The sequence below is a fragment of the Erythrolamprus reginae genome, chromosome 2, assembly GCF_031021105.1.
Source record: "Erythrolamprus reginae isolate rEryReg1 chromosome 2, rEryReg1.hap1, whole genome shotgun sequence".
In the NCBI taxonomy this organism is placed as follows: Eukaryota; Metazoa; Chordata; class Lepidosauria; order Squamata; family Dipsadidae; genus Erythrolamprus; species Erythrolamprus reginae.
In genome coordinates this window covers 47,427,131-47,449,723 of record NC_091951.1, presented here as the reverse complement: position 1 = coordinate 47,449,723, position 22,593 = coordinate 47,427,131, and the positions used below count along the sequence as shown (strand labels likewise).

The following is a 22,593-nucleotide window of genomic DNA, read 5'->3' as shown; positions in this document are numbered from 1 at the left end:
TGATGTAATTCCCTGTACAGAGATACATTTGGTCAAGAATCTATGTTAATTCTAGATTTAATTTGTTAAATCCTGGGATTTTCTTTTCAAGAGTTTCCTGCCACTCAGTTGTTACTTCCCACTTCATTACACACAAAGTGTTTAAAATGTCCTTCTTCTTATATTTTTTAATAAGCAGTGTAAGCCTTCCAAATAACATCTGAGACATAAAACAGAGTCCAGACCTTGGCCTTCTTCAAAGCTGCAATTTATTGTCAGAGTCATGTTGGTTACGTACTGTAGTTAAACCAGTACTAACTTTTCCTACAGTTTCCCACCAGGTTAAGGTTCATATAATCAGGATTAGGCTACTACCCAGTAGTCGAACCTCGAGGTGATGAGGGCATGAGTGACTGTGAGCAGTGACTCCCTGTCCCAATAGGGCCGCAACTGGTGCACCAGGTGAACCTGGGCAAATGCCCTCCTCACCACAACCGAAACATGGTGCTTTAATGTTAGCTATGGATCGAGCAGGACGCCCAACTTGCAGACCCTCTCCAAGGGAGTCAATAATACCCCCCCCGCAGGGTTTGGGACATTTGTTATCTGCTTGGTAGATAACCCTGACCCTTTTCTCATAAAAAGACATTCTTCTGCCATCATTGCGGCTCTCATTCAATTTGTAAAGCAATATATTTTGTCTTTCAGAAACCTTCAGTCTGTGTGTGTGTTTTTGTCTTCCTTGATGCTTAACCGCTGTCAAGCAGAACAGGGAGTAGCCATATAACAGCAAAGAGTATGGCAAGACTTTTACTTACAGGAATCAACTGGCTGGTAATAAAAAGATCTACCCAGATTTCAGACAGACTAGTAGTCTTACTTCCCATAGGAACATCCATTAAAGGAGGAAGTCATGTAAGCGCATGGACTGTTGGGTGATGACTCTGATGCTGCTTATTTAAAAAAATTTCAGAAAAGGACATTTTAAACATTTTGTAATGAAGTGGAAAGAAACAACTGAGTGGCAGGAAACTCCTGAAAAGAAAATCCATGGATTTAATCAATTAAATCTAGAATTAACATAGATTTTTAACCAAATGTATCTCTGTATGGGGAATTACCTTATTCCTGCTCCTGTCACTCTCTCCCACAGTTCATGCAAATAGAGAATATTTAGAATTTCCCTTTTTTTCCTTTTCTCAAATTTCTGTTTTTCTCTCGCTTTAATCTCCCTTTTTCTTTCTCTCGGGCTGCACGATTGGGGTGGGGACTGATGGAACGCTCGGGCCGATCAAGGCTGCCCCACGGGCTTTCTCGAGCATCTGGATACACAGAGCACTGACACACGCCTCCTTTTCCTCAGCTGCCGCCACGCGCCCTATATCACTTGCCCAGCGGTAGGCGTTTCTCGCGGGGGTCCCTCCCGGCAGCGCCCTCATTTCGGAGAATATTCTCTATTTCAATCAATTAAAAATCATTAATATCGTTAATCTCCCCAACAATTCTAAATTCAATTCCATTTATGCATTAATCCAAATCAGTATCAACTATTACATACAGTATGGATAATAAAACAGAAAACTCGGGGCGGCTCACAACAATAATAAACAATGTACAAATCCAATATTTAAAAAACAATTTAAAAGCCCTGATAATAAAATAATCACACAACCCAATCAAACCATACATAACCCAAGTAGTTGGGGGAGGTGTCAATTTCCCTATGCCTGGCGGCAAATGTGAGTTTTCAACAACTTACCAAAGGCGAGGAGGGTGGGGGCAGTTCTGATCTCTGGGGGAAGTTGGTTCCAGAGGCCCGGGGCTGCCACAGAGAAGGCTCTTCCCCTGGGCCCTGCCAGACGACATTGCTTAGTCGATGGGACCCAGAGAAGGAAAACTCTGTGGGACCTAATCGGCTGCTGAGATTTGTGCGGCAGAAGACGGTCCCGGAGGTATTCTGGTCCGATGCCATGTAGGGCTTTATAGGTCATAACCAACACTTTGAATTGTGACCAGAAACTGATCGGCAGCCACTGCAGACCACAGAGTGTTGATGAGACATGGGCGTATCTGGGAAGGCCCGTGATTGCTCTCGCGGCCGCATTCTGCACGATCTGAAGTTTCCGAACACTTTTCAAAGGTAGCCTCATTTGAGCAATAATAACCGTGTTACTCAGGAGATAGAAACGCTGGCCTCCATTGGGGTCAGAACAGAAATCGAGGATTATCTGTCTGACCAGTGCACTCTTTTAGAAGCAGATCAGCAGATCAGGAGTCCATTTTGAAGCTCCACAGAAAATATCTAGGGGGGAAGGCAGGTTGTTCTCGACTTACAATGGTGCATTTACTGACTGTTCAAAGTTGCAACAGTCCTGAAAAAAGTGACTTATGCACCCTTTTCACACTCAGGACCTTTGCGGCAGTCCAATGATCGCAGGATCAAAACGTTGCTGCTGTTTCATATTTATGACCGTTGCTGTGTGTCCTGAGGTCACGTGACTCCCTTTTATTTCTAACTAATCCACGCCCAGGCATGAAAATGTGCCGCTCAGATATTATACTTTTCCACCCACACCGAAAAAAAATTAGAGGGAACATTGCTACAGACCCCCAGAAATTATAGAATAATTGTTAGATCATTACAAAAATGTTTATTAGATGATACAATATTTTGATTATATCCTGCCTTATGCCTTATATTCCCCCCTTCTGCTTTGGTGAAAATGTATAAGGCTTTCTTAATTCTTAATTCTATTGGGATGGTTCTTTGGTATTTTGGCCACTATCCCTTTCCTTGCAGCACTTCAATAAAATGAAAGAAAACTTGCAACTCGTGTCTGGTGTTCTCCATTGGCCTCGGCACCAGGCTCAAACCCCAACTGGGGACAACACCATTGTCCTCTTTTTTGGGATGCAGTGTCAAGATTAGTTTGAGCGTCTTGAGTGAAAAGACAGAATTCCATTTCTTGTCTGCTCCTTGGCCCCCCTCTATGCAGGGATACAATTTTCTCCAGACCCTCTTAAATATGGAGGATTGTGGATAGGTCTAACATAGTTAAAAACACTTGGATTGAGAAGGCTTCCTGATCAGGGTGGACACGACAAACACCTGGTCCCCATCAATAATGTACCTTTCTTCCTTCTTTGCATTAGTACCTGCAATCTACGTACAATCCATTTGGAGGTCCCTCTGCAAAGAGAAAGCAACATCGCTACTTCACTAACTTCACTAACTAACTTGCACATACCCTCTTATCATTCTTGGTGACCTCAATCTACCTCTGATTAATTAATTAATTTATTGATTGATTGATTTTGTCCATTACACAATGGGGGTTTTAGTGGGTATACACATAGTAAAATACATAATGAAGGTTATAGAGGATATGCTCATAGTAAAATATATCTAAGAAAGAATAGAAGATATAGGAATAAAATATATCAATGAAAGACTAGAAGAAGAGATATAGGAATAGAAGAAAGGTATAGGAGATTTGGAGAGCAATAGGACAGGGGACGGAAGGCACTCTGGTGCACTTATGCGCGCCCCTAATTGCACCCTAAACAAATGTACCTATCCGTACAACCCTATACAATACCCTTACTAATTTGGGGCTAGATCAATTAGTATCTAACACTAGACTCAACAACTGCCTCAATCTCATCTTCTGTAATAGTTTAAAATTACTGACTACAAACAATAGAAACAATAGAAACAGTGACTACAGCATGATTGACTTTTGTCTCAGTATACGACCTTACAAAAGTCACCATAAAAAGTCACCATAATGATGAGATCACCCCATTGCCAAGAGATCTGTAATGGGCATGCATAAGGGCACCAGAGTGCCTAGCATCCCTGTCCTGATGTTCCCTTTTATTTAGATTTATTACATGCATTCAAATCATGTGTACTGTATTCTCATTTTTCTTATCCAATAAATAAAATAAAATCCATGTTTTTCACCATTAAACCACTGGAGGGCGAAAGGTGGATTTCAGAGGAGGGCGAGAAGGGAGTGACATTCTTAATCTTGCCTATCTAGGACTCTGCACACTCTCTGGTTAACCCTTTGAGTTTTGCAGGAGGTACAACTGGAGGAAAGTCTGGAAGGGAAGGGAAGAGATCCAGCAGTGGTCCTGGGTGACTGGTGGATGTTTTCCCATTCAGAGGGAGGCAGGAGGTTCTCACGCTAAAGAAGTAAGAGATATTGGTGTATGTATGTATGTATGTATGTATGTATGTATGTATGTATGTATGTATGTATTTATTTATTTATTATTAAATGCACTAGAGTGCCTTCCGTCCCCTGTCCTATTGCTCTCCTATATCTCCTATACCTTTGTTCTATTCCTATATCTCTTCTGCTATTCTTTCATTGATATGTTCTATTACTATATCTTCTTTTCTATTCTTTCATAGATATATTTTACTATGAGTATCTCCTCTATAACCTTCATCATGTATTTTACTATGTGTTTATATATACAGTATACATCTACTAAAACCCTCATTGTGTATTGGACAAAATAAATAAGTACCCGTCTCCTAGAAAAAATGAAATATCCTAGGAAATACAGTATTTAAAAAGGCAGATTATATTGAACATCATAGGAAACATGCTTTTAGGAAACAAAAAAAAGACCCACTCTTAGTAGCCCCCACCTTTGTCAATGTGCCCATCAAGGAATGGCCCAGCTCACCTTTGTTAAAAGATGGACTAATCTATTCTACATAACAATCCAACTCCTGACAGAGCCATATTAGGAATTGCCCAAAGAGCTTTCATTCTGCCATCACCCAGCAAAGGGCCAGCCAAACCCAAACTCGCAAACACAGCCTACATTGTTACCCTTGCATGGCACCATGGGAATCCGACAGCCAATCAGTGCATTTCTGGCACAGAAGCAGGAGGGCCTCAGTGCGGGGCTTCATAGAACATAAAACAAAGAACTTCTCAGAATTTCTCCCCCCACACACCTAACATCTGGAAACATGTGATCCACCTTCTCTGGACAGAAGCTCATGCCATGTGCTCCTGTCCACCATTTAACCTCCTTTCCAAGCAACCTCTATGAATCCAGTTTCTTTTTCCCCACTTGGAACTTAATCCACAAGAATATTAAGGAGAGAAGCAATTTAGAATTAAGGAGAAAATTCCTGGCAATTAGAACAATTGATCAGTGGAACAGCTTTCCTCCAGAGGTTGTGAATGCTCCAACACTGGAAGTTTTGAAGAAGAGATTGGATAACCATTTGTCTGAAGTGGTGGAGTGTCTCCTGCCCAAGCAGGAGGTTGGACCAGAAGACCTCCAAGGTTCCTTCCACCTCTTTTGTTGTTATTACTATTATTTATTATTATTTCCAACAAAGGGTAAGGGAACCAGGAAATAATCCCAATCTACATTCCTTCAACCCTTGTGTTTCACACAAACTCACCGCTTGCAGTTACTCTTTGGGCTTAAGGCAATCTTTTTGTGAACCTGCCTGCTTATAATAATATAATTTGACTCTTAACAAGGAAATCCTGAATAAAGGGAAATGGAACATCCTAAGCAAGACTCACTCCGTTGCCTTTCATTTTATGTGAACTTTCATGGTTTCTTAATGTGTTCTGGGATTGGCATGTTGTGTGAACCTTGCTTGCAGCTCTAGGTGCAGTAGCATAATTGCTCTGGACTTGCACCGTGACTCAGAGCCACGGGAGCATATACACATCACCGTTCCACCTTAGCAGCCCACCTCTGCCTAAGAGCCAGGAAGAAGCAAGGGAGAAAGTAGAATCTCTAGTCTGCTTTGGGGGGAAACAGGAGTGAAGGAGAAAAGCCGCCTCGAGTCTGAGAGGGGAATATTATTTACTCATTAATTAATAATCTAATTAATAAAATGACTGCTCCCATTGGCCCCTCATTTGACAGCTTCCCTACAAATAGGGAGCTCTCATCCTCCGTTGTTCTGACTTCTGCCTCACCTGTTTTGTTGCTGAATATACATTTCCTTGTTCCTGAAATGCCTCTCTGTGGTTTTCTTCAAGCTAGCCGACTCCAGGCTATCTAACCATTACCCAATCTCTTCTTAAAAACTTCCAGTGTTGGAGCATTCACAACCTCTGGAGGCAAGGTGTTCCACTGATTAATTGTTCTATGAGAAAATTTCTACCTAGTTCTAAGTTGCTTCTCTTCTTGATTAGTTTCCACCCATTGCTTCTTGTCCTGCCCTCAGGTGCTTTGGGGAATAGCTAGATTTCCTCTCCTTTGTGGCAACCCTGGAGATATTGGAACACTGTTATCCTGTCTCCCCTAGTCCTTCTTTTCATCAACATAGACATACCCAGTTTAAAAAAAGTTCTACACCTGTTTTATCCTCCAGTTTAATCCCCTTTGTTGCTCTTTAATGCACTCCTTTTTAGGGTGTATATATTTTTCTTGGTTTTTAAAAATCACGCCCTTCTTTGAGGGAGAAAGAAATAGAAAAACAACTGTTCTCAAATGCATTTATTCAGTGTATTTCATCATAAATTTTGATGAGGGTCAAGTCCATGGTTTGCAACACATACATAGAAACTAACTGCTCAGTGCCACTGTAATCCTCCAATAGCTCAGAAATATGCTTCCTTCCAGGAGTAGGATTACTACTCAATGAACCATGGTTAATGAACCATTTTCTAATTCTTTATTTGGTTTTCAGTCTCAGATATGTAAACTGGAAGCGAAGTTCTCTTCAACAAAGAGTTTGTTCTCAGGCTAGATGAATGCTCCAGTGAATGAAAAGGCATTTGGAGACCCTCAAGATTCATTCAACCTATTTGGAATTGTGTAATAGGACAGAGAAAGAATGGAAAGCCATTTGGCATATGAGAGAACAGGAAAAAGCCCTTCTGGTTCTAAGTCTGGGAGCTGTGGGGAGATCTGGGGGAGATCTGGGCAGAAGATCTTGGAGGAGGAAACCATTGTTTCACAAGTTCATGCCTGGAAATTCAGGAGCCTCCAATATCAGGAGGATGAGGGTCCCCGAGGACTTTGCAGCCGACTCCATTCCTTTTGTAGTCGATGGTTGAGACCAGAAAAGCACACAAAAACGCAGATGCTGGACCTGGTTGTTCTGGAGCAGTTCCTGGCGCTTCTGCCCCTGCAGATGGAGAGCTGGGTGCGGGAGTGTGGAGCAGAGACCACCCCCCAGGCGGTGGCCCTGGTGGAAGGCTTCCTCCTGAGCCAGGCAGAGGAGGAGAAGGAGGAGCAGGTAGAGTTGCAGGTGAGATAATTTCATCTCGGGAGCCTAGAAGGAGTTTAGATGTAATAAACAATATTTTTGAAGTTTATGCTCCCCTGTCCAATTGTCTTTCCTTTATCTCATATATCATATATATTTTCTTCCTTTCATATATCTCCTCTATTTTTACATATTATCTTTATATATATATTACTTGGTGTCTATTCTCTTCCATATGTATTGTGTATTGGACAAACGAATAAATTTAAAAATTTTACCAATTCTCTAACATTCATAACATTTCACTAATTCTTGAAGGACGTTGTTCCATTATCCAATCCTAGAAGAAAGATTTGGGAAACTTGTCTTTCTTCTTTTCCAACCTAACTGATGGACATTGGGTGCTTTCAGTTGGTGTTGAAAGAACAGAACAAGAATCCATGTCATGGTTTATGTGGTCCTTTCATTCTTCTTCTTTTCTCTGGCTTATATTCCAAGAACTTCACTGTGGAGAACAGAGATCCTGAGGGAAGGAGGCATCAATCCGATACCCCTAGGGAACTGTTTTTCTTGAGGCCTACTGAGCATGACAAAAATCAAGGTACATGCACAGGTAATACAAGATTCCCTCATTCCCCATGGAGATCTCAGCTGGCTCATCTTCTCTATGTCTTTGCTATTACAGCACCTCTCCTCCTATTTTGTTAATTTTAATTTTATAATTCTGTGTCCCTCACAGGGGAGAATAGAGGGAAGCTGATTCTTCCTTATGGTGAAGATGAAATTATGGTTCAACCTCCAACTCAAGTAAGAGAAGGGAAATTATTTATTAGATTTGTTTTCTCCCTGGTTCTGTTTCTTTGTTTCCCGTTCAGCCAATGGCTGAGACTATTTGAAGCTTCCTTGCTATATGACGAGTTTTGTGTCTCTGGGTACTGATGGCACTTTACCAAATCCATCCAGAAGAAAATGGATCTTTTACTGAATGGCAACAAAAGATCTCATAAAAGCTGCCTAAAATATTTTTTCAGTCAAATCCTTTTTCTTCTGTCCATTTTCTCATCTCAATCCTGGAATCCGACTAAGCATAGACCTTAGTGCACAATTTTCCTAAAGAAAAGGGTAGATCTTGCCGTCCCTCCCAGACCTATTCTGTACTCTTTTTTCCAGGGGGGTCTTCTGCCCTTTGAGGATGTGGCTCTTTATTTCTCTGAGGACGAGTGGTCTCAGCTGGATCCTCACCAAAAAGATCTGCATTGGGAAGTCATGCTGGAAAATTACAGGAACACGGCTTCTTTAGGTAAGATTTTCTATTCTCCAGGCAGAGTTCAGGAAGACATGATGTGGTTAGATGCCATTGGCTGTTTCTTATTTGAATTTCTCCAAATAAAGGTCATCTCTTGAGAGGGAGAAGGAAAAGATATGCTGTTTTCTTGCTCCTAGTATGGAAGGAGATCAATGGCTTTCTGCTTAGAGGAATCCTGTGCCATTTGTCAACTGTTGAGTTTTCTATTTTGATTTAAACCTGTCAGTGATAAAGTAATTCCTTGGTTCCAGGTAATGCTAAACTCTGTTACCAAGATTTCATATTATTTGGCCCAGGTGTTCCAAATATCAAGGATTGCAATTCAATTAATTAGTTTGGCTTAATAGACTTTGCTTCCATTTCACTTCTATCCCGAGTCTTGGAATTAGGGCATTTTTGTTTCAAAGTTAATTCTCAGAGGGCTCTTCTGGAATTGGCCCACCTCCAATAGATCTTAGGTTTTCTACAAATGCTTTATGGGATGTTTCTCCTTTTTTCTTAACCTTGCTAACATTTTTATTCCTCTTTTCCTTTAAAGGTTATAGTGGGCAAGGGTATAAAGAGTCGAATGAAACATTCCAAAAGTACAGACTTGGGAACGGAACAGAGAAGCCTGAAAATCAAATGGAACAAAAAAGGCAGAAGAAAAACCGAACAAATAATTGGAATAAGGAAACCTCATCTTCAGTTGATGCTCAGTTGCAAAGCTTTCTTGAACAACCAGGAAAAATAGAGAAAAAATATATTAGGAAAGGTGCAGGACTATTCAAAGATATATTAGATGTAAATGAATATCATACAACTGAACCCAAACCAGAAGACTATACATGCAAAGACAGTGGAACAAATTACAGTGGGACATTCACTCATTCTAGAGAAAGAGTGATATCTGAGAAAGGGATGCACGTAGGAGAGAAGCCATATAAATGCATGGAGTGTGGAAAGGGCTTCAGAATAAGCAGTAAACTTACATCCCATCAAATGATCCACACAGGGGTGAAGCCATATAAATGCACGGAGTGTGGAAATGGCTTCAGAACAAGCAATGATCTTACACGCCATCAAAGGATCCACACAGGGGAGAAGCCATACAAATGCACGGAGTGTGGAAAGGGCTTCAGCCAACATAGTAATCTTATTTCACATCTAAGGATCCACACAGGGGAGAAGCCATACAAATGCACGGAGTGTGGAAATGGCTTCAGAACAAGCAATGATCTTACACGCCATCAAAGGATCCACACAGGGGAGAAACCATATAAATGCCTAGAGTGTGGAAAGGACTTCCGTCTCCTCAGTCATCTTAAATCCCATCAAAGGATCCACACAGGGGAGAAGCCATATAAATGCACAGTGTGTGGAAAGGACTTTAGTAAAAATAGTCATCTTACCCGCCATCACAAGATCCACACAGGGGAGAAGCCATAAAAATGGATGGAGTGTGGAAGGAGCTTCAGGCAAAATACTCATCTTATTTCACATCAAAGGATCCACACAGGGGAGAAACATAGAAACATAGAAGTCTGACGGCAGAAAAAGACCTCATGGTCCATCTAGTCTGCCCTTATACTATTTTCTGTATTTTATCTTAGGATGGATATATGATTATCCCAGGCATGTTTAAATTCAGTTACTGTGGATTTATCTACCACATCTGCTGGAAGTTTGTTCCAAGGATCTACTACTCTTTCAGTAAAATAATATTTTCTCATGTTGCTTTTGATCTTTCCCCCAACTAACTTCAGATTGTGTCCCCTTGTTCTTGTGTTCACTTTCCTATTAAAAACACTTCCCTCCTGGACCTTATTTAACCCTTTAATATATTTAAATGTTTCGATCATGTCCCCCCTTTTCCTTCTGTCCTCCAGACTATACAGATTGAGTTCATGAAGTCTTTCCTGATACGTTTTATGCTTAAGACCTTCCACCATTCTTGTAGCCTGTCTTTGGACCCGTTCAATTTTGTCAATATCTTTTTGTAGGTGAGGTCCCCAGAACTGAACACAGTATTCCAAATGTGGTCTCACCAGCATTCTATATAGCGGGATCATAATCTCCCTCTTCCTGCTTGTTATACCTCTAGCTATGCAGCCAAGCATCCTACTTGCTTTCCCTACCGCCTGACTGCACTGTTCACCCATTTTGAGACTGTCAGAAATCACTACCCCTAAATCCTTTTCTTTTGAAGTACAGTGGAACCCCGACTTACGAGTTTAATTGGTTCCGGAAGGAGGCTCGCACGTCGAACAGCTCGTATGTCAAAACATTGTTTCCCATAGGAAACAATGTAAAAGCGATTAATGCGTGCAAGCCCGAGGGCTGAGGGGAAAAGACGTCGGCTGAAGCGGGGAAGTTCGCCAGGAGTCAGCAAAGAAGCCGCGCGTGTGTTTTAAAACATCGGAGCCGGCATGGGGAGGCTTTTAATCAGCCTCCGAGCCCCGAACCCGGACTCGGGGGTTGATTGAGAGCCTCCCCATGCCGGCTCCGATGTTTTAAAAGACACGCGCGGCTTTTCTGCTGCCTCCTGGCGAACTTCCCCGCTTTAGGAGGCGGAAAAGCCGCGCGTGTGTTTTAAAACATCGGAGCCGGCATGGGGAGGCTCTCAATCAGCCCCCGAGCCCCGAACCCGGACTCGGGGGTTGATTGAGAGCCTCCCCATGCCGGCTCCGATGTTTTAAAAGACACGCACGGCTTTTCTGCTGCCTCCTGGCGAACTTTCCCGCTTTAGGAGGCAGCGGAAAAGCCGCGCGTGTGTTTTAAAACATCGGAGCCGGCATGGGGAGGCTTTTAATCAGCCCCCGAGCCCCGAACCCGACCTCGGGGGTTGATTGAGAGCCTCACCATGCCGGCTCCGATGTTTTAAAAGACACGCGCGGCTTTTCTGCTGCCTCCTGGCGAACTTCCCCGCTTTAGGAGGCAGCGGAAAAGCCGCGCGTGTGTTTTAAAACATCGGAGCCGGCATGGGGAGGCTTTTAATCAGCCCCCGAGCCCCGAACCCGGACTCGGGGGTTGATTGAGAGCCTCCCCATGCCGGCTCCGATGTTTTAAAAGACACGCGCGGCTTTTCTGCTGCCTCCTGGCGAACTTCCCCGCTTTAGGAGGCAGCGGAAAAGCCGCGCGTGTGTTTTAAAACATCGGAGCCGGCTTGGGGAGGCTTTTAATCAGCCCCCGAGCCCCGAACCCGGACTCGGGGGTTGATTGAGAGCCTCCCCATGCCGGCTCCGATGTTTTAAAAGACACGCGCGGCTTTTCTGCTGCCTCCTGGCGAACTTCCCCGCTTTAGGAGGCAGCGGAAAAGCCGCTTATTTTTTCTTGCTTATTTTTTCCCGCCACTCGCAGAGAAAGTGCCCCGGTTTTTTTGCCGCTCCCCCCCCCCGCCCGCCTCTCGCAGCAAGTGCTTGTCCGGGTGTTTTTTTTTGCCCCCTCCCCCCCGCCCGCCTCGCAGCAAGTGCTTGTCCGGGCGTTTTTTTTTGCCGCCCCCCCCCCGCCCGCCTCTCGCAGCAAGTGCTTGTCCGGGCGTTTTTTTTTGCCCCCCCCCCCCGCCCGCCTCGCAGCAAGTGCTTGTCCGGGCGTTTTTTTTTGCCGCCCCCCCTCCCCGCCCGCCTCTCGCAGCAAGTGCTTGTCCGGGCGTTTTTTTTTGCCCTCTCCCCCCCGCCCGCTTCTGCACCCCCAGCAGAAGCCAAGGACTCACCAAGAGCTGGATACTGAGAAGAGCCAGCCTGGCTTGCTTTGCTTCCGAGCTGATGCAGAGCCGAATAAAGCGTCACGCCCCCCTGACGCTTTTGGCGGCAAAAGAGCCCAGCATCGCTTCGGAAGCCGCCGAAAGCGTCAGAGGGGCGTGACGCTTTATTCGGCTCTGCATCAGCTCGGAAGCAAAGCAAGCCAGGCCGGCTCTTCTCGGCTCGTATCCCGAATGGAAGCTCGTGAGTCGAACAAAAATTTCTCTACTCTCCCAGCTCGTATCTCGAGTAGCTCGTAAGTAGAGCTGCTCGTATGTCGGGGTTCCACTGTATTTGCCAACACTGAACTGCCAATACAATACTCAGATTGAGGATTCCTTTTCCCCAAGTGCATTATTTTACATTTGGAAACATTAAACTGCAGTTTCCATTGCTTAGACCATTTATCTAGTAAAGCTAAATCATTTTAGCCATATAAATATAGGGAGTGTTGAAAGGGCTTTAGCCAACAGACTAGTCGTAATTCCCATCAAAGGTCCCACACAGGGGAGAAGCCATATACATGGAGTATGGAAAGGGTTTTAGTTCCAACAGTTATCTTACTTCTCATAGAAGGATCCACACAGGGGAGTGTTGCGGTTGGCTCATGGCCAGCTCCTCTGATAACAGATTTTGACCCCGATGAGCTGTGTCCGTCGGAGCATCGGAGACCTGTGTGGCTCTTGGAGGGTTCAGATGGTGAGGGGGAAGGAGAGATAGAAGCTGAAGGTGCTGGAGAGGTAGAGGTGGAGGCCCCTGCAGTGTCTGTGGAACCCCCAGTTAGAGCCTCATCTGGGTCAGATGAGGAGGGGGTGGTTAATGGCCCCATTCTCCATGTCTGAGTGTGCAGGATTATGGGACAACATGAGCAGCTGCGCAGATGCAGAAGATCTTAATCACAGCTGGGAGTAATTGGGGAATCCTGGAGCAGGCGTAAAAGGGGAGTCTTTGTGGGAGAACCTTTTTCAGGAGTTTTCATTTGTGTTTTAAAAGACAATGGAACGGATCTGGGTTTCCCTCTCTAAATCAACATGTTGCATCCATGGAAAACCGCCCAGTTTTTGGACACCTTTGTTCTGAAAGACTGTAGCTATTGAACAATAGAGTGAATTCCTTTGCTGCAGCTCAGTTTGGAGGCATTCTTTACAAACCTTGCGCTGTTTGGGACATTCGTTATCGGCTTGGCAGATAATGCTGAACCTTTGGTCATAAAGCTGCTCCGTGTCTTCGGAGAGGGGCGGCATACGTAATTAATTAATTAATAATAAAAAGACATTCTTCAGCCAATTTATAAAGCAATATATTTTGTGTTTTGGAAACCTCCAGTCTCTGTGTGTGTTTTTGTCTTTATCTGCTGCTCAGCCAGTGTCAGGCAGAACAGGGAGTAGCCATATGACAGCAGAGAGGATGGCAAGACTTTTACTTACAGGAATCAACTGGCTGGTAATAAAAGGATCTACACAGAGAGAAACCCATACAAATCCTTGATGTGCAGAAAGGATTTCAGACAAACTAGTAGTCTTTCTTCCCATAGGATGAAGTCATGTAAGTGCATGGACTATGGAGAGAGAGAGCGACAGGAGCAGGAATGATGTAATTCCCCGTACAGAGATACATTTGGTCAAGAATCTATGTTAATTCTAGATTTAATTTGTTAAATCCTGGAATTTTCTTTTCAAGAGTTTCCTGCCACTCAGTTGTTTCTTCCCACTTCATTACACACAAAGTGTTTAAAATGTCCTTCTTCTGATATTTTTTAATAAGCAGTGTAAGCCTTCCAAATAACATCTGAGACATAAATCAGAGTCCAGACCTTGGCCTTCTTCAAAGCTGCAATTTATTGTCAGAGTCATGTTGGTTACGTACTGTAGTTAAACCAGTACTAACTTTTCCTACAGTTTCCCACCAGGTTAAGGTTCATATAATCAGGATTAGGCTACTACCCAGTAGTCGAACCTCGAGGTGATGAGGGCATGAGTGACTGTGAGCAGTGACTCCCTGTCCCAATAGGGCCGCAACTGGTGCACCAGGTGAACCTGGGCAAATGCCCTCCTCACCACAACCGAAACATAGTGCTTTAATGTTAGCTATGGATCGAGCAGGACGCCCAACTTGCAGACCCTCTCCAAGGGAGTCAATAATCCCCCCCCCCGCAGGGTTTGGGACATTTGTTATCTGCTTGGTAGATAACCCTGACCCTTTTGTCATAAAAAGAGATTCTTCTGCCATCATTGCGGCTCTCATTCAATTTGTAAAGCAATATATTTTGTCTTTCAGAAACCTTCAGTCTGTGTGTGTGTTTTTGTCTTCCTTGATGCTTAACCACTGTCAAGCAGAACAGGGAGTAGCCATATAACAGCAAACAGTATGGCAAGACTTTTACTTACAGGAATCAACTGGCTGGTAATAAAAAGATCTACACAGATTTCAGACAGACCAGTAGTCTTACTTCCCATAGGAACATCCATGAAAGGAGGAAGTCATGTAAGCGCATGGACTGTGGGGTGATGACTCTGATGCTGCTTATTTAAAAAAATTTCAGAAAAGGACATTTTAAACATTTTGTAATGAAGTGGAAAGAAACAACTGAGTGGCAGGAAACTCCTGAAAAGAAAATCCATGGATTTAATCAATTAAATCTAGAATTAACATAGATTTTTAACCAAATGTATCTCTGTATGAGGAATTACCTTATTCCTGCTCCTGTCACTCTGTCCCCACAGTCCATGCAAATAGAGAATATTTAGAATTTCCCCTTTTTTCCTTTTCTCAAATTTCTGTTTTTCTCTCGCTTTACTCTCCCTTTTTCTTTCTCTCGGGCTGCACGATTGGGGTGGGGACTGATGGAGCACTCGGGCCGATCAAGGCTGCCCCACGGGCTTTCTCGAGCATCTGGATACACAGAGCACTGACACACGCCTCCTTTTCCTCAGCTGCCGCCACGCGCCCTATATCACTTGCCCAGCGGTAGGCGTTTCTCGCGGGGGTCCCTCCCGGCAGCGCCCTCATTTCGGAGAATATTCTCTATTTTCAATCAATTAAAAATCATTAATATCATTAATCTCCCCAACAATTCTAAATTCAATTCCATTTATGCATTAATCCAAATCAGTATCACCTATTACATACAGTATGGATAATAAAACAGAAAAATCGGGGCGGCTCACAACTATAATAAACAATGTACAAATCCAATATTTAAAAAACAATTTAAAAGCCCTGATAATAAAATAATCACACAACCCAATCAAACCATACATAACCCAAGTAGTTGGGGGAGGTGTCAATTTCCCCATGCCTGGCGGCAAAGGTGAGTTTTCAACAACTTACCAAAGGCGAGGAGGGTGGGGGCAGTTCTGATCTCTGGGGGAAGTTGGTTCCAGAGGCCCGGGGCTGCCACAGAGAAGGCTCTTCCCCTGGGCCCTGCCAGACGACATTGCTTAGTCGACGGGACCCAGAGAAGGAAAACTCTGTGGGACCTAATCGGCTGCTGGGATTTGTGCGGCAGAAGACGGTCCCGGAGGTATTCTGGTCCGATGCCATGTAGGGCTTTATAGGTCATAACCAACACTTTGAATTGTGACCAGAAACTGATCGGCAGCCACTGCAGACCACAGAGTGTTGATGAGACATGGGCGTATCTGGGAAGGCCCATGATTGCTCTCGTGGCCGCATTCTGCACGATCTGAAGTTTCCGAACACTTTTCAAAGGTAGCCCCATTTGAGCAATAATAACCGTGTTACTCAGGAGATAGAAACGCTGGCCTCCATTGGGGTCAGAACAGAAATCGAGGATTATCTGTCTGACCAGTGCACTCTTTTAGAAGCAGATCAGCAGATCAGGAGTCCATTTTGAAGCTCCACGGAAAATATCTAGGGGGGAAGGCAGGTTGTTCTCGACTTACAATGGTGCATTTACTGACTGTTCAAAGTTGCAACAGTCCTGAAAAAAGTGACTTATGCACCCTTTTCACACTCAGGACCTTTGCGGCAGTCCAATGATCGCAGGATCAAAACGTTGCTGCTGTTTCATATTTATGACCGTTGCTGTGTGTCCTGAGGTCACGTGACTCCCTTTTATTTCTAACTAATCCACGCCCAGGCATGAAAATGTGCCGCTCAGATATTATACTTTTCCACCCATACCGAAAAAAAATTAGAGGGAACATTGCTACAGACCCCCAGAAATTATAGAATAATTGTTAGATCATTACAAAAATGTTTATTAGATGATACAATATTTTGATTATATCCTGCCTTATGCCTTATATTCCCCCCTTCTGCTTTGGTGAAAATGTATAAGGCTTTCTTAATTCTTAATTCTATTGGGATGGTTCTTTGGTATTTTGGCCACTATCCCTTTCCTTGCAGCACTTCAATAAAATGAAAGAAAACTTGCAACTCGTGTCTGGTGTTCTCCATTGGCCTCGGCACCAGGCTCAAACCCCAACTGGGGACAACACCATTGTCCTCTTTTTTGGGATGCAGTGTCAAGATTAGTTTGAGCGTCTTGAGTGAAAAGACAGAATTCCATTTCTTGTCTGCTCCTTGGCCCCTCTCTATGCAGGGGTACAACTTTCTCCAGACCCTCTTAAATATGGAGGATTGTGGATAGGTCTAACATAGTTAAAAGCACTTGGATTGAGAAGGCTTTCTGATCAGGGTGGACACGACAAACACATGGTCCCCATCAATAATGTACCTTTCTTCCTTCTTTGCATTAGTACCTGCAATCTACGTACAATCCATTTGGAGGTCGCTCTGCAAAGAGAAAGCAACATCGCAACTTCACTAACTTCACTAACTTCACTAACTAACTTGCACATACCCTCTTATCATTCTTGGTGACCTCAATCTACCTCTGATTAATTAATTTATTTATTGATTGATTTTGTCCATTACACAATGGGGGTTTTAGTGGGTATACACATAGTAAAATACATAATGAAGGTTATAGAGGATATGCTCATAGTAAAATATATATAAGAAAGAATAGAAGATATAGGAATAAAATATATCAATGAAAGACTAGAAGAAGAGATATAGGAATAGAAGAAAGGTATAGGAGATTTGGAGAGCAATATGACAGGGGACGGAAGGCACTCTGGTGCACTTATGCGCGCCCCTAATTGCACCCTAAACAAATGTACCTATCCGTACAACCCTATACAATACCCTTACTAATTTGGGGCTAGATCAATTAGTATCTAACACTAGACTCAACAACTGCCTCAATCTCATCTTCTGTAATAGTTTAAAATTACTGACTACAAACAATAGAAACAATAGAAACAGTGACTACAGCATGATTGACTTTTGTCTCAGTATACGACCTTACAAAAGTCAGCATAAAAAGTCACCATAATGATGAGATCACCCCATTGCCAAGAGATCTGTAATGGGCATGCATAAGGGCACCAGAGTGCCTAGCATCCCTGTCCTGATGTTCCCTTTTATTTAGATTTATTACATGCATTCAAATCATGTGTATTCTCATTTTTCTTATCCAATAAATAAAATAAAATCCATGTTTTTCACCATTAAACCACTGGGGGGCGAAATGTGGATTTCAGAGGAGGGCGAGAAGGGAGTGACATTCTTAATCTTGCCTATCTAGGACTCTGCACACTCTCTGGTTAACCCTTTGAGTTTTGCAGGAGGTACAACTGTAGGAAAGTCTTGAAGGGAAGGGAAGAGATCCAGCAGTGGTCCTGGGTGACTGGTGGATGTTTTCCCATTCAGAGGGAGGCAGGAGGTTCTCACACTGAAGAAGTAAGAGATATTGGTGTATGTATGTATGTATGTATGTATGTATGTATGTATGTATGTATGTATGTATGTATGTATTTATTTATTATTAAATGCACTAGAGTGCCTTCCGTCCCCTGTCCTATTGCTCTCCTATATCTCCTATACCTTTCTTCTATTCCTATATCTCTTCTGCTATTCTTTCATTGATATGTTCTATTACTATATCTTCTTTTCTATTCTTTCACAGATATATTTTACTATGAGTATCTCCTCTATAACCTTCATCATGTATTTTACTATGTGTTTATATATACAGTATACATCTACTAAAACCCTCATTGTGTATTGGACAAAATAAATAAGTACCCGTCTCCTAGAAAAAATGAAATATCCTAGGAAATACAGTATTTAAAAAGGCAGATTATATTGAACATCACAGGAAACATGCTTTTAGGAAACAAAAAAAAGACCCACTCTTAGTAGCCCCCACCTTTGTCAATGTGGCCATCAAGGAATGGCCCTGCTCACCTTTGTTAAAAGATGGACTAATCTATTCTACATAACAAACCAACTCCTGACAGAGCCATATGAGGAATTGCCCAAAGAGCTTTCATTCTACCATCACCCAGGAAAGGGTCAGCCAAACCCAAACTCACAAACACAGCCTACATTGTTACCCTTGCATGGCACCATGGGAATCCGACAGCCAATCAGTGCATTTCTGGCACAGAAGCAGGAGGGCCTCAGTGCGGGGCTTCATAGAACATAAAACAAAGAACTTTCCAGAATTTCTCCACACAAACACACACCTAACATCTGGAAACATGTGATCCACCTTCTCTGGACAGAAGCTCATGCCATGTGCTCCTGTCCACCATTAAACTTCCTTTCCAAGCAACCTCCATGAATCCAATTTCTTTTTCCCCACTTGGAACTTAATCCATAAGAATATTAAGGAGAGAAGCAATTTAGAACTAAGGAGAAAATTCCTGGCAATTAGAACAATTGATCAGTGGAACAGCATTCCTCCAGAGGTTGTGAACGCTCCAACACTGGAAGTTTTGAAGAAGAGATTGGATAACCATTTGTCCGAAGTGGTGGAGTGTCTCCTGCCCAAGCAGGAGGTTGGACCAGAAGACCTCCAAGGTTCCTTCCACCTCTTTTGTTGTTATTATTATTATTTATTATTATTTCCAACAAAGGGTAAGGGAACCAGGAAATAATCCCAATCTACATTCCTTCAACCCTTGTGTTTCACACAAACTCACCACTTGCAGTTACTCTTTGGGCTTAAGGCAATCTTTTTGTGAACCTGCCTGCTTATAATAATATAATTTGACTCTTAACAAGGAAATCCTGAATAAAGGGAAATGGAACATCCTAAGCAAGACTCACTCCGTTGCCTTTCATTTTATGTGAACTTTCATGGTTTGTTAATGTGTTCTGGGACTGGCATGTTGTCTGAACCCTGATAGCAAGTATAGGTGCAGTAGCATAATTGCTCTGGACTTGCACCGTGACTCAGAGCCACGGGAGCATATACACATCACCGTTCCACCTTAGCAGCCCACCTCTGCCTAAGAGCCAGGAGGAAGCAAGGGAGAAAGTAGAATCTCTAGTCTGCTTTGGGGGGAAACAGAAGTGAAGGAGAAAAGCCGCCTCGAGTCTGAGAGGGGAAGCACGGCCCATAAATCTAATAAATAAATAAATAAATATTATTTAATCATTAATTAATCTAATTAATAAAAGGACTGCTCCCATTGGCCCCTCATTTGACAGCTTCCCTACAAATAGGGAGCTCTCATCCTCCGTTGTTCCGACTTCTGCCTCACCTGTTTTGTTGCTGAATAAACATTTCCTTGTTCCTGAAATGCCTCTCTGTGCTTTTCTTCAAGGTAGCCGACTCCAGGCTATCTAACCGTTATCCAATCTCTTCTTAAAAACTTCCAGTGTTGGAGCATTCACAACCTCTGGAGGCAAGGGGTTCCACTGGTTAATTGTTCTATCACAAACTTTCTACCTAGTTCTAAGTTGCTTCTCTTCTTGATTAGTTTCCACCCATTGCTTCTTGTCCTGCCCTCAGGTGCTTTGGGGAATAGCTAGATTTCCTCTTCTTTGTGGCAACCCTGGAGATATTGGAACACTGCTATCCTGTCTCCCCTCGTCCTTCTTTTCATCAACATAGACATACCCTGTTTAAAACAGTTCTTCACATGTTTTATCCTCCAGTTTAATCCCCTTTGTTGCTCTTTAATGCACTCCTTTTTAGGGTGTACAGTGATCCCTCGGTTAGCGCGGGGGTTACGTTCCAAGACCTCCCGCGCTAACCGATTTCCGCGTTATACTGGATGCGGAAGTAAAAACACCATCTGCGCATGCGCGCCCTTTGTTCCATGGCCGCACATGCGCAGAAGGTGGAGCGACGCAAGTTCGGAGGCTGGCAATGCAATGGTGATTTTTCCGGGCTCCTCGCCGCTACTCACAGGGCAGCGCTGGCGGCAATGGCAATGGCAACCCTCCCTCCTTCCCTCCTTCCCTTCTCTCCCTCCCTCCTTCCCTCCTTCCTTCCTCTCACTGGCTTTCTTGGGGCAGCGCTGGCGGCAATGGCAATGGCAACCCTCCCTCCTTTTGCTGATTTTGGCCAATCAGCAATCAGTATGACGTCATCGGGCGGGAAAAACCGTGGTGTAGGAAAAAAAACGCGGACTTATTTTTTAATTAATATTTTTTGAAAAACCGCGTTGCAGCGTTTCGCGCTAATCGAGAACGCGCAAATCGAGGGATCACTGTATATATTTTTCTTGGTTTTTAAAAATCACACCCTTCTTTGAGGGAGAAAGAAATAGAAAAAGAACTGTTCTCAAATGCATTTATTCAGTGTATTTCATCATAAATTTTGATGAGGGTCAAATCCATAGTTTGCAACACATACATAGAAACTAACTGCTCAGTGCCACTATAATCCTCCAATAGCTCAGAAATATTCTTCCTTCCAGGAGTAGGATTATTACTCAACTGTTGAATGCACCATTTTCTAATTCTTTATTTGGTTTTCGCTCTCAGATACGTAAACTGGAAGCGATTTCTACAGCATTTCATAGAGATAAAGTTCTCTTCAACAAAGTGTTTCTTCTCAGGCTAGATGAATGCTCCAGTGAATGAAAAAGCATTTGGAGAGTCTCAAGATTCATTCAACCTATTTGGAATTGTGTAATAGGACAGAGAAAGAATGGAAAGCCATTTGGCATATGAGAGAACAGGAAAAAGCCCTTCTGGTGCTCAGTCTGGGAGCCAGGGGGAGATCTGGGAAAGATCTGGGCAGAAGATCTTGGAGGAAGAAACCATCGTTTCACAAGTTCATGCCTGGAACTTCAGGAGCCTCCAATATCAGGAGGATGAGGGTCCCCGAGGACTTTGCAGCCGACTCCATTCCTTCTGTAGTCGATGGTTGAGACCAGACAAGCACACAAAAGCACAGATGCTGGACCTGATTGTTCTGGAGCAGTTCCTGGCGCTTCTGCCCCTGCAGATGGAGAGCTGGGTGCGGGAGTGTGGAGCAGAGACCAGCTCCCAGGCGGTGGCCCTGGTGGAAGGCTTCCTCCTGAGCCAGGCGGAGGAGGAGAAGGAGGAGCAGGTGAGATAATTTCATCTCGGGAGCCTAGAAGGATTTTAGATGTAATAAATAATATTTTTGAAGTTTTTGCTCCCCTGTCCAATTCTCTTTCCTTTATCTCATATATCATATATATTTTCTTCCTTTCATATATCTTCTCCTCTATTTTTACATATTATCTTTATATATATATTACTTCGTGTCTATTCTCTGCCATATGTATCGTGTATTGGACAAATGAATAAATAAATTTTAAAAATTTACCAGTTCTCTGACATTCATAACATTTCACTAATTCTTGAAGGACGTTGTTCCATTATCCAATCCTAGAAGAAAGATTTGGGAAACTTTTCTTTCTTCTTTTCCAACCTAACTGATGGACATTGGGTGCTTTCAGTTGGTGTTGAAAGAACAGAACAAGAATCCATGTCATGGTTTATGTGGTCCTTTCATTCTTCTTCTTTTCTCTGGCTTATATTCCAAGAACTTCACTGTGGAGAACAGAGATGCTGAGGGAAGGAGGCATCAATCCGATACCCCTAGGGAACTGTTTTTCTTGAGGCCTACTGAACATGACAAAAATCAAGGTACATGCACAGGTAATACAAGATTCTCTCATTCCCCATGGAGATCTCAGCTGGCTCATCTTCTCTATGTCTTTGCTCTTATAGCACCTCTCCTCCTATTTTGTTAATTTTGCATTTTATAATTCTGTGTCCCTCACAGGGGAGAATGGAGGGAAGCTGATTCTTCCTTATGGTGAAGATGAAATTATGGTTCAACCTCCAACTCAAGTAAGAGAAGGGAAATTATTTATTAGATTTGTTTTCTCCCTGGTTCTGTTTCTTTGTTTCCCGTTCAGCCAATGGCTGAGACTATTTGAAGCTTCCTTGCTATATGACGAGTTTTGTGTCTCTGGGTATTGATGGCACTTTACCAAATCCATCCAGAAGAAAATGGATCTTTTACTGAATGGCAACAAAAGATCTCATAAAAGCTGCCTAAAATATTTTTT

At 43.1% G+C, this 22,593-nt stretch overlaps 1 protein-coding gene and 1 pseudogene across 1 annotated transcript in view; one reads left to right on the top strand and one right to left on the bottom strand.

Moving 5' to 3' along the window:
• Nucleotides 1-22,593, top strand: part of LOC139160334 (zinc finger protein 208-like) — a 147,101-nt pseudogene that overhangs the window by 42,970 nt on the left and 81,538 nt on the right.
• LOC139160342 (zinc finger protein 737-like) overlaps nt 1-22,593 on the bottom strand; it is a 97,057-nt gene that overhangs the window by 32,184 nt on the left and 42,280 nt on the right. The gene's annotated exons all lie outside the window — the stretch shown is intronic.